Source organism: Corylus avellana, chromosome 9 (assembly GCF_965113065.1).
Source record: "Corylus avellana chromosome 9, dhCorAvel1.hap1.2, whole genome shotgun sequence".
Taxonomy (NCBI): Eukaryota; Viridiplantae; Streptophyta; class Magnoliopsida; order Fagales; family Betulaceae; genus Corylus; species Corylus avellana.
In genome coordinates, this window is record NC_142498.1 from 6955041 (window position 1) to 6966699 (window position 11659).

Here is an 11659-nt window from a genome sequence, read left to right on the forward strand (position 1 = left end):
TTTCTCAGTAAAATTGATACAATTGTCCTGCAATTGAATGTTTACTTATATCCTGAATATGGTTATACTGTGTGCGTCCCTGGTCAAACAAAAATGGCTCGGATTGTTTTACTATAAATTGAGTAATACTATTTTTTATTTTCATTTTAGATGGGTTGACTTTGTGGTGCATTTTAAGTGATTTTTCTTTTTAATTTTTAAAGTGATTGACATAGAAAATCATTTAAAACACAGAACTTGAATTGGTGTGAAACGAATGTGAGAAATAGCGTTATTCTTATAAATGACTAGAGATCCTGTAAAGAGTTTTTTAATTGCAGTGATGAGGTGCACAAGATTCTTAAGATTGTCTTGAAAGGTGATAATTGGATCAGATATGCTGACACTTGAATCATATTATTCTTCCAAAATCACCATGTTGCGGTCTATAATTTGACTCTAATATTCTTTTTTTTTTTTTCCTTTTTATGGGCTGTAATTTAATTCTATGGCTTTAAGTAAATAACTGAAAAATAAATAGTTTTGTTTTATTTGGTCAAGAAGTTCTGTCTTGACTGACTCATTTATGTAAGGCCATTCTCAAAAGTGCATTTTGAAAATAGTAATGGTATTATATCGATTGAAAAACTCATTTAAACGGATTTTTACTTCTGCTCTCGATAAGATTATTCTTTATACTTATTTTATCAGTTAATTAGTGCGTTTTAAATGATTTCTAGTTTACTTATTTTTAAAGTGACTGATATAATAAATCATTTAAAACATGTGACATGTTAGTCAATATAAGCGAAACTTATATAATTGATATACCAAAAAAATAGCGGCACGATCAACTAAAGAAATTAGAATGGGCTAGTAACGTGGCAATTGACAGCGGAGATCAATTTCTTTGACAGTCTTGCAGAGATATTCTTGTCACCAACTGTTGCTTAGTGAGTTAGTGTCATGCACTAGCGCTCCATACCGTCCCATCCATGTCCCTCTACTCTTTAAGATCCGGACGACCTCTAAGGCATCACCTTCAAGTATAATTTTGCTGCACTCCATTTTGCTGCTCATTTGCACCGCCTGCCACACTACCAACGCTTCTGCAGACGATGGATCATGGATATAAGGCTTAGTATCACAGAACATAGCAATGGTTACGTGCCACCACTCCAATATCCATCATATGACCTCTTATATCAATTTATTTTTTAGCCTGTTTGGGATTGCGGTGAAAAATAGAGCTTTTGCCTGTGAGCTTTTAGCAAAAGTGCTATTGCTGAAAAGTTGTTTACATGTTTGGTAACAGCATGTCATAAGTATTTTTTTTATATTACTGATGTTTGGTAACAAAACTAAAAAAGTGCTTTTAATTGCAAAAATGACAATAAAGGACATATAATGATTTTTTTTAGTATAGGCTAAAAAAATCATTGTCAGTCCCACCAAATATGTCATTTTACGTGAAATCATTAAATGTTTTTCAATAAAGGCCTAAGGTTGTTAATGATTTTTTTTTTTTTCCCCATTTTATAACATTTTTATATAAAAATGTTTAATGTTAGCTTTCACAAGTAAAAATTATTTTGTAATGGTTTATGTAACAAAACGTCAACATTTTCTTTCTTTTGTACTTATATGTAATGAAAAGTGATGTCAATCATTTTCTTTTTCTTTTCTTTTTTTTTTTTTTTAAAAAAATTATTTAAAGTATTTAACACTTCAAAGTATTTAACACATAAAAAAGAACAACATTCAAGAAGATCCTTACAACATTTTAAATAGTTTATAACAAAACAACATTAAAAATAATAATAATAATTAACGGGTCATAAGTAGATTAGCAATATGATCACACTCAATGTTCATAGAATTTTCATTGGATGTCTGTGATTGTTGTATGCTTGACTAATCCTGTGCTTCGTCATCGCCTATAATGTCAGTAGGTAGTAAATCTTCATCATCATCATATAGTTGGAACTCAGCATCCTTTATTGCATGCTTCCTAATGAAGTTATAAAGAGCCATAAACGCCACCACGATTTTCACTTGTTTATCATAAGGAAAATTCGACAGGCAATGCAATAACTTCCACTCATTTTTCCAAACTCCAAATGTTCTTTCAATAGTGCATCTAAGTGATGAATGTGCATGATTAAAAATTTCATGCATACCCTTCGGTTGGCTTCCGCGACAAAAGTCTGGTAGATGATACCGCTCCCCTTTGTATGGCCCCATGTATCCCTTCATGTGAGGATATCCTGCATCTACCAAGTAATATTTTCCTACAAAAAATATATGAAAAACAGTCATAAAAAATATCGAAAAGTATATTTTCTTTCATGTATAATTCTTAATTGTTATTTTAATTAAATACAAACCTCTAGGTGTGTGTGGAAATCGTAATTCTTCCTTTTGAATAGCTTTCAAAAAAATACGTGTATCATGTGCAATACCTTCCCATCCAGCCCAAACAAAGGTGAAACACATACGAAAATCACAAACAGCCATAACATTCTGAGTATGAGTCCATTTTCGACCAATATATGGTATTTGTTTTGATGGATAAATTTTAACTGGCACATGGGTTCCATCAATGGCTCCAATACAATTTTTGAAGTATGGCCAATACCGCTCATCATCACAAATTTTGCTTGGAACATCCCTAAACTCCCTATCAATAGGATTAATAATGTCAATCGTTATTCTCGAAACGGCTATTAAAATACTAGTAAAATGTCTACTAATTGTTTCTCCTGAATGTTGAAACCTTTCTTGCACTATTCTATTCCCAAACCCATGGCCTAAAGTAATCAAAAGCATAGCCACCAACTCTTCAACAGTTAATTTCCTAGTACCTCTTAAATGATATATTTCCTTTAACTCTTTATACAAGTAAATGAATACGTGTATTTCCATTCTAAAATTTTGTTTGCACCTATTAGGATTACCTTGTAGAATCTCCATAACCCACTTATAACCTGTTTGAAAAGAGGTCCTACAAGATTCCTTTGTAATATATAGCATAAAATAGTTCTCAACAAATTCTACTGCTGCAGCTGCTAGAATAAAAATATCATTTTCATTTTCCTCTTCACCATAATCACTATCACTTGTATCATTTTGAGTGCTATAATCACTATTGTCCATGTCTGTAAGGAAAAAGAATAAAGAAATAAACACAAAATAAATATATAAGCACCCATAAAAATAAGAAAAAGAGATATCTACGTAGTTATGAAATATTATAATATATTCACTTTAGCACACAAATCAACACATAAAAAAAATAACATTCAAATAAATCCTTAAAGCTGTTCAAATAAGCTGTTCAAATAGTTCATAACAAAACAACATTAAAAAAATAAAAACATTATTCCATGCTACGATGGTTAATTTCTCTATTTCTCATTCGCTTGATAAAGTCAATCTGCAACCATGGCTCTTTAATAGTCACAAACATCTCTCTATATGATCTCTTAAGAAATACTTATGTTGCGAACTTAAGAATGTCAATGTCATTTTCTCTTTCAGCAATCCCCCGAACAACATCCATAACCTCTTCAATATTACATCCAGGTTTGTCATAGCTCTTAGATGTAACTGTATTCTTACTTTCTATTACATCACAAATCCGACTCAAATGTTGACTAACGATTTAAAATCCTTTCTTTCTTTTCTTACATTGAACCGCCAGACCAAACTTCTTATTTGTTTTATCCCGCGTATCTAAATGAGCAAGAATATCATCAATGCCAAGTGTATTGAGATTTGGTTCATCATCCAAAACATCTAAACCTTCTACAATATTGTTATCTTTATCAAGCATTTACATCCGCAGCATCTATGGCACCAATATCATTAGCAACCAATCCTATGGATGGTGCCCAAGATCCCTCCCCGGTGATAGTTATATCTCTAAACAATATTTCCACCTTCATAGCATAAGCCAAACCTGTCGTGCGAAACTTGGTTGCTTCTGGAACTTCCTATATTTAAGTATATGTAAAAATCAATAATAAAACAATTTTTAAATCATTTAAACAAAAACAAATAAGTACAAATATAGTACCTGCAATTTTTTTTCCCACCAATCATCGGGCGCAACAAATTGTCTTTTTCACCGGATCTCATCCAAGGCTAGTTTCCTTGCCTATCAATCTCTTCCAAATGTTCTACTCTTTTTTCAAACTATCCCACTTGTTCTTTAGTTGTTTATAGCAATATTGTTTTCCCCTTTTTTCATTAAATTTATCTATCACATTTTTTCATCCTGTCTTATTAAAATGTGTTCCTGGGCGGTTACCAGTATGAATCTCAGTAATACATATGTCAAGATAATCTTCTAACATTTTTTTCAGTCCAAACTACTATCTTTATCTGAGTATCTATAGTAGCAGTTGCAACGTTGCTTTGACCTTTTTTATTCATGCTTATCATACAATAAATAAGCTGATAAAATGATAAATAAATAAAATATGTTAAACACTATTAATAATTAAAATTTTGTTTAAAGTAATCAACTGATGATAGAGTGCAGAAATTCATATTTACATGAATAATATGTATGTCCATCAAACGAAAGGGCAACAAAAAAATAATAATAATGAAAGCAAGTTTTTACAACAGGAAAATACATTATACTATAATTATTATAATGGTTTCACATGAACTTTTATGCAACATAATTTTTTTAAAAATTACTATAATACTATAATTACTATAATCATTTATGCAACAGAAGTTTTTTAAAAATTTATTTCTTTTAAGATATTGGATGCCAGCTCCTGCACGTCAATCTTGGGAAGAGTGAAATGAAATGGGAGGTAGATTTTAATTTTCTGATTTTACACCTTTTTGCGGAGAAGGGATCTAGAACGTTAAACTATGGGCACGGATAGTTTGGATCTTTTGGTGATATATTTGTTCCCTTAATTCTCGAAAAGATTGGATCTTTTTCACCTAAACCCCTCTCACTTCTTTTTCACCTAAAAGTAGCCCCTTTTTGTAAAAGGATTGAGGTCAAGCTTCAAAGGCCAGGCGCTCCTTTTCACATTTGTTGCTGAACAGCCTGAACAAGGGGCATGGCTTCTGCTGTACGACATTGCAGAATGTCAATCGGCTGAACAGTAAATGCCATGTCTTTTGCCTTGAAATCATTTGTCAAACGAAGCAGGCCATTCACTCTCATCTCTTAGCCCAGGCCATGGATCAAACCCATCTTCTATAACACACACCCCAAACCTTCAATCACTCTCAAACCTTATCTCTCCTTTATCTTCTTCCCTTTTATTCTCTATATTATTCGATTTTCATCTATATTTTTTCTATATGTGTTCTGTAGATATGTGATTTATTGGAAAAAAATAGATGAACAAAAGCAAAATCAAACGAAGCTTTAAAACTCACCTACGACGGGATAACAATTCTGCTTGGATTTCCCTCGCTCTGGAGCAGCTCAAACCGCGGCAACGAGAAGGACTAATTGAGCCTGTTTGGGAAGAGATGTTTATATACAAGTATGGTTGTTATTACGTGAAATTTGTAAGGATATATTTGTCTGTGCATATATTTCATTAACCACAAAACCACGGCGCACCTTTCTTCCAAACACACGTTTGAGCAGAAGCCTCGATAGCCAGCTTTGAGGCAAACGTGTGTTTGGAATGTTTGAAACCTCAAAAGCCCTTTCGATTGATTTTACCAAACAACCATGATTTTTCTGAAATGGGCTTTTCAGGCTCTATAAGCGCGTTTTGGGTCTGCAACCGTAGACCCAAACATGCTCTTTGTGTCCTACAGGTGGTGTCGTCCAGTGCAGAATCAAGAATGGGTGTGCTTAAAGTTGAATCCTCAGCAATTTCCATATTAAATTGCATCTCATCATCCTCCAATTTCCCCAGCAATTTGGCAAATATTGCAGCAAAATCCTCAGCATCACTAGAACACTTCTAGAGTTTTCTGGTGCTTTCTAATCACACATCTTGTGCAAGGGCAGCTCCATAGAATATGAGTTGGGGTTTCCTCCTCCCTCCCACATATTGGACATGAGGCATCAGGAATAATGTGTCTCCTGTATAGATTACCTTTGGTAGGTAAAATATTATGACAAGCTTTCCATAAAAACATTTGCACCACCCTCGGGCCCCTTATGTTCCATACCTTATGCCATATATCTCCTAGACTTATCATTGCCAAGCTAGATCCTTTCCTCATCTCCTCAAGGGTAATTGCTAGGTGATAAGCACTACAAATCGAAAGCTTCTCATCCTTAGTACCTGCCCACACGAGTATATCATGTTATCTGCCAGGACAAATCACCATCTTACAAATGGTTTCTGCCTCCTCCTTTTGAAAATCTCTTGAATCAAAGGGATATTTCAGAGTTTGTCCCCATCAATGAGTGCAGTCACCTATGCATCATTATGAAGTACCCAATGAGGTAGGGGTGGGCAGATTAACCAATTGCCGACGGTCTACCGACTACGACTGAACCGAAATTAACCATAAACTCCTAGTAGTCGGTCGTTAATCCGTTTAGTAATTGGAAAAATAATTTGCTTATTAGTTTTTGATATACCCGATAAGGAACCAATATTGGGGGATGAAACGACGTCCTTTTTTTTTTTAAAAAAAAAAATGGCCTGATAAATGATTTTTTAAATTAAAACTACATAGTTTTGGGATGCTCTCTCCCCTCTCTCCCTCTCTCTCTCTCTCTCTCTCTCTCTATATATATATGTTGATTAATAGGTTTTCAGGATTAGAGTCTGATGAGTACCCTACTCCCATTAGGACTTTATCTTGTTTAAACACTCCCCCTGATTGTGTTTTACCTACTGTTCATACCTGCACCCATCACATGGCGCATATTATTATAACTGTTTTACTTTGCATCAAAATAATTTTAAAATTATTTTGTGATATTTTAAAGATTTTTACATCTTTATTTCTGATTTCTTTCCTTTTGAAATTTTGCAGTGCCACCATGGCAGGCAAAAAAGAAGTTGGAGGGGGAGTATATCCGGCTTTTTCTTTCATGTTTTTGACAAGAACAGCAGAAGTATGAAAGCGAACATTCTTTTGACAAACATGAATGTTACCGAGCTCATACTTGATATGCAGTTTATCACCACTGGCAGAATTTAATCTTTGAGTGGATGATTCAAAATATTTTTTGGGAATAACACCTTCTTGAATGCAATTCAAGTCAGAACCAGAATCAATTAAAGCAATAGCATCAAAAACATATTCATCAGAAATACGGATATGAATTCTTGAATACCATTTGGGAGGAACAACTTTAGAAATCATACTGATACCAAAAGGGAGGGGGAGGGGGTGGAAGCGCAATATGCATATAGATGCAGGGGATGAGGGGTAGATGATAATAGATGCAGAACATAAGCAGTTGAAAATCAAAGCAGTAGAACCGTCCAAGATGGCGGTATGACAATTGATAATCAAAAATAAACAACTGAAAATAAATAACAGTTGATAAAACAGATAATCGTTATAGATTATACAGATAAAAACCTAAGCTTGAGTAAGGCGTTCGGACTTACTGAAGTAAGGACAAAGAAGGAGAAGAAGAAGAATGGCTGGAGGATAGAGTGTCTCAAGGAACCTCTCAAAAAACCTCTGCCTTACAATGGAGAATGGGAGCCCGTTATATAGGCTTCAGAAAAGTAAAAACAGTAAATTACAATCATGAGCCGCGTCCAGCGGTCAAATGTAAACAGTAATGAGTAAACAGTAAAGGCACGTCTGGCGCCAGTCTGAACAGTGAAAGTACCAATCAGGAACAGTAGATTGTCGGCACTGTAGTGTCGGCTGACAAATCTTGAACAGTGAGTGAACAGTGCATCTGAACAGTAATCCTGCGCGTGTCGTCCTGACATGAACAGTAAAAGTGAACAGTGATTTTGCACAGTAACTCCAAGTATAAATGAACAGTGATCCGTCCGGGATCAATGAGAACCAAATCTTTCGAAACCAGCCGTCCGGGCTAGTTCTGTCGAACTGAACTGTACTGGCCGTCATGAAACCAGTCTCTGGGGAAAACCTGAGAAAACTAGCCTTTTGCGGGGCTAGATAAAGATGAACATTGAGGACCGTTAGAGGTCCAATTCTTCACATGTCTTCAGCCCCTGGGTAGGGGTAGTAGTCTTGTGAGTCTTCAAAATATGGCGGAACCTGGATGGGCTTCTCAGCAGATGGTTTGGACGTCTCGTCTTCATCATCTTCTAAAGTATCCAGGGCAGCAAGCAAGGCTTCAATCATTTCTTTCTTCTTGGAGGAATTCTTCTTTGAAGAGCTTGAAGAAGCCGAATGGGGGGAAGCAGGGGAACTTTCTTTTTCTCGTTTTGGAGATGAGAAAGCACTGGGAGGAATCAACAAATTAGACAGGGCAGACGCCTTTGGGGCAGGAAGGGCCTTGGGAGCGCGAGCCATGTTTTTAACCTCAAGGACAATGGTATCAACCAGTGAGTATTTATCCCACCATTTGATATACCAATGCCTTTGGATTTTGTCTTCCGAGAGGTGGTATTGCCATCTCAGAATCCAAGGAATCTTGAATTTTTTAACAAAATGAAGCACAGTTGAAAACTTTGCTCCATAGGAATCAACCTTGTAATGGCCTTTGAAAATTTGAAAGGCATCAACAAGTTGGAGGGGGAGTATATCCGGGAGACAACCAAATTGGTTCCACCACCTGGAGAACCAGAGAGGGAGAATACCAGAAAATTCTTTATCAAAACAGACAAACCAAGAATGTTCAAATTTCGAGGTTTGGTGAAGCAGGAATTTGAAAAAGGCATCCACGTAATCATAATAATTACAGGGGATGTTAAACCCGTTCAGGGACTTGGAATCAGAAGGGTGATTACCCCATTCTTTTTCCGAAATAATTCTCTTGAAATAAACACTGTGGTAAATTGTTTTCTGGAGGTTAATCTTATCAGGGATGACCTTGAAGAAAACAGAACCTGTTTGTTTCAGGATAGCAGAATAATAAGCCAAATTTTTCGAAGGATGTTCAGGAATCCAATGAAAGTTTGGGGGAAAATAAGAGACGGCAATATCTCCGGGGGTAAGGGAAGGGGAAACCCGATTTAACTCAACAAAAAATAAATTTTGGGAGTAGGGGAGGGTCATGTATTTTGACGACGTCCGGTCGTACTTGACGGAAGGTTTTTGGGAAGGATCCGCAAAGGGATCAAAGGAGGCAGCAAGAGTGCTGGAATATGAAACCTGGGAACCAGGACAAAAGGGGGTGAATCTGTTGGTTAGGGCAACATATGAAAACGGCAAAGGGGAAGCAGTGGGAACAATGGAAGACTCTGACTTGATGGTCAGAGCCTTGGAAGTAACTTTCTCTTTTTCTTTTTTGCCTGCCATGGTGGCACTGCAAAATTTCAAAAGGAAAGAAATCAGAAATAAAGATGTAAAAATCTTTAAAATATCACAAAATAATTTTAAAATTATTTTGATGCAAAGTAAAACAGTTATAATAATATGCGCCATGTGATGGGTGCAGGTATGAACAGTAGGTAAAACACAATCAGGGGGAGTGTTTAAACAAGATAAAGTCCTAATGGGAGTAGGGTACTCATCAGACTCTAATCCTGAAAACCTATTAATCAACCTATTAATATCAATTTCAAATTTGGAAACGAACTCAAATTGAATTTTAGTACCAAATTTGACAGCAGAAACACCAATCTCATCAACAGAAAATGGATAAAGCAAAGAAAGAAAAGGCATGCCAAGAATAACTTTTTCTTTCATGTTTTTGACAAGAACAGCAGAAGTATGAAAGCGAACATTCTTTTGACAAACATGAATGTTACCGAGCTCATACTTGATATGCAGTTTATCACCACTGGCAGAATTTAATCTTTGAGTGGATGATTCAAAATATTTTTTGGGAATAACACCTTCTTGAATGCAATTCAAGTCAGAACCAGAATCAATTAAAGCAATAGCATCAAAAACATATTCATCAGAAATACGGATATGAATTCTTGAATACCATTTGGGAGGAACAACTTTAGAAATCATACTGACAACCTTATCCTCATCAGAAAGAGGTTTATGGGTGGATTCAGCCTCATCATCATGCTCAGAAATTTTAGTGTCTTCGTTACTGGAAGCACTTTCTGGAAAACATTTGTTAAGATTTAACAGCAAAAGTTGTTGTTGTAAATCTTTGTTTTCAGTTTTCACAGCTTGCAGTTCAGTCTGCAATTTCACAATGTCTTTCTTGATGTTACTGATCTCATGCTGCAATTCTGAGACAGTAAGCACTTTGTTTTTCGGGTTTGAAAAACGTTTCAAAGTGTCTTCAAGAGAGAACTTGGAAGTAGCTGGTTTTTCAAAATTTTTAAACATGAGTTTCTTAAGTTTTTTAAGATACTCTTCTTTTAACTCAGGATCATCAATTTTTGAAATCAAAGTTAAAAGCAAATCTTCTTGTTCTTCTGATTTGGACATCATTGAACAAGTTTTTGTGTTGCAGCAAGAACCGGCACAGTTCTCAAATTTGTAACAATTTTCATAAACAGAAGATTCAGAATGATAATCAGAATCCGAAGAGGATGGAAGATCATCATTAGAAGAATAATCAGAAAATCCATTGTTTTGGAAAATTCTAAAAATCTTTTGCTTTTCATCGTCCTTGATGTTTAAAGCATTAATCTCTTGTTTAATCTTTTTGGGAGGTTTAGGGCACTTGTCAGCATAGTGTCCAGTTTCTCCACAATTGAAACATTTATCTTTTGAAAAATATTTTTCAAATTTAGAGCCTTTACTCCGTTTGGGAGGTTTAGAAAATTTAGGTTTATTAAATTTTCTTGTCTTAGCTCTGTTGTAATATGGAGGGGAAGATTTCGCAAAATCTTTTCTGGTTTTCTTCTTATGCTTCTTTGAAGGAGCAATAGGAGGCAAACCGAATTGTTCGCAGAAATTTCCCATTTCATACTTAGCTTTCTTGGCGTTTTTGAGCTGCTGTCGGATCATTTTTTGATCGATGCACATCTTAATGCCAAGTTTTTTCACTGTGGAGAATAAATCTCCATAGGTTAATCTTTCAAAATCGATGAGACCAGTGTCCGTACTGATCAACTCATCTTTAACCTTGTGAGCAAATAATGAGGGCAAACCGTCAATAAACTTTTCTTTCCAATAAGGCTTTTGGCTATCAGGCCTCATCATAACACGGGAAAGAAAAACATCTTGATACCATCTATAGTCAGACATAGTAGGGCATCGAAGATTATTCAAATAATCAGAAATACGAGAAGTAATGTTGGAGGGAGTTCCAACAAAATTCTTGATAATTGTATAAATCAAGGTGTTAACACCATCAGGTTCACCCATGCCAACGTCCTCATTGAAAATGGGTATACCTTCTTCATCACATTTTACCGCTTTCCTGATTTGGTTTCTTCTGTCCTCAGTGAGATAATTATCCCACCAATTCCGAAGGGTACCAGAAAAACCAGTAGCAAGTAAATCCACAATATCAGTTTGACTTTTACTGTGGTTTGAGATGTAGGCATTAGCAACCATGGCCATGTGATTCATCTTGTTGAGCAGTTCTTGCTCAGATAAACCATCAATGTTCCATTCATACAGCTTATCAGCAGAAACAGAAAACTGAGTATGCAAA

The 11659-nt window shown here is 35.4% G+C and overlaps 1 pseudogene; it reads right to left on the reverse strand.

The window, feature by feature from the left end:
- Nucleotides 1-1806: 1806 nt before the first annotated feature.
- Nucleotides 1807-3135, reverse strand: LOC132190850 (uncharacterized; annotated as a pseudogene).
- Between the last annotated feature and the right edge of the window lie 8524 nt (nt 3136-11659).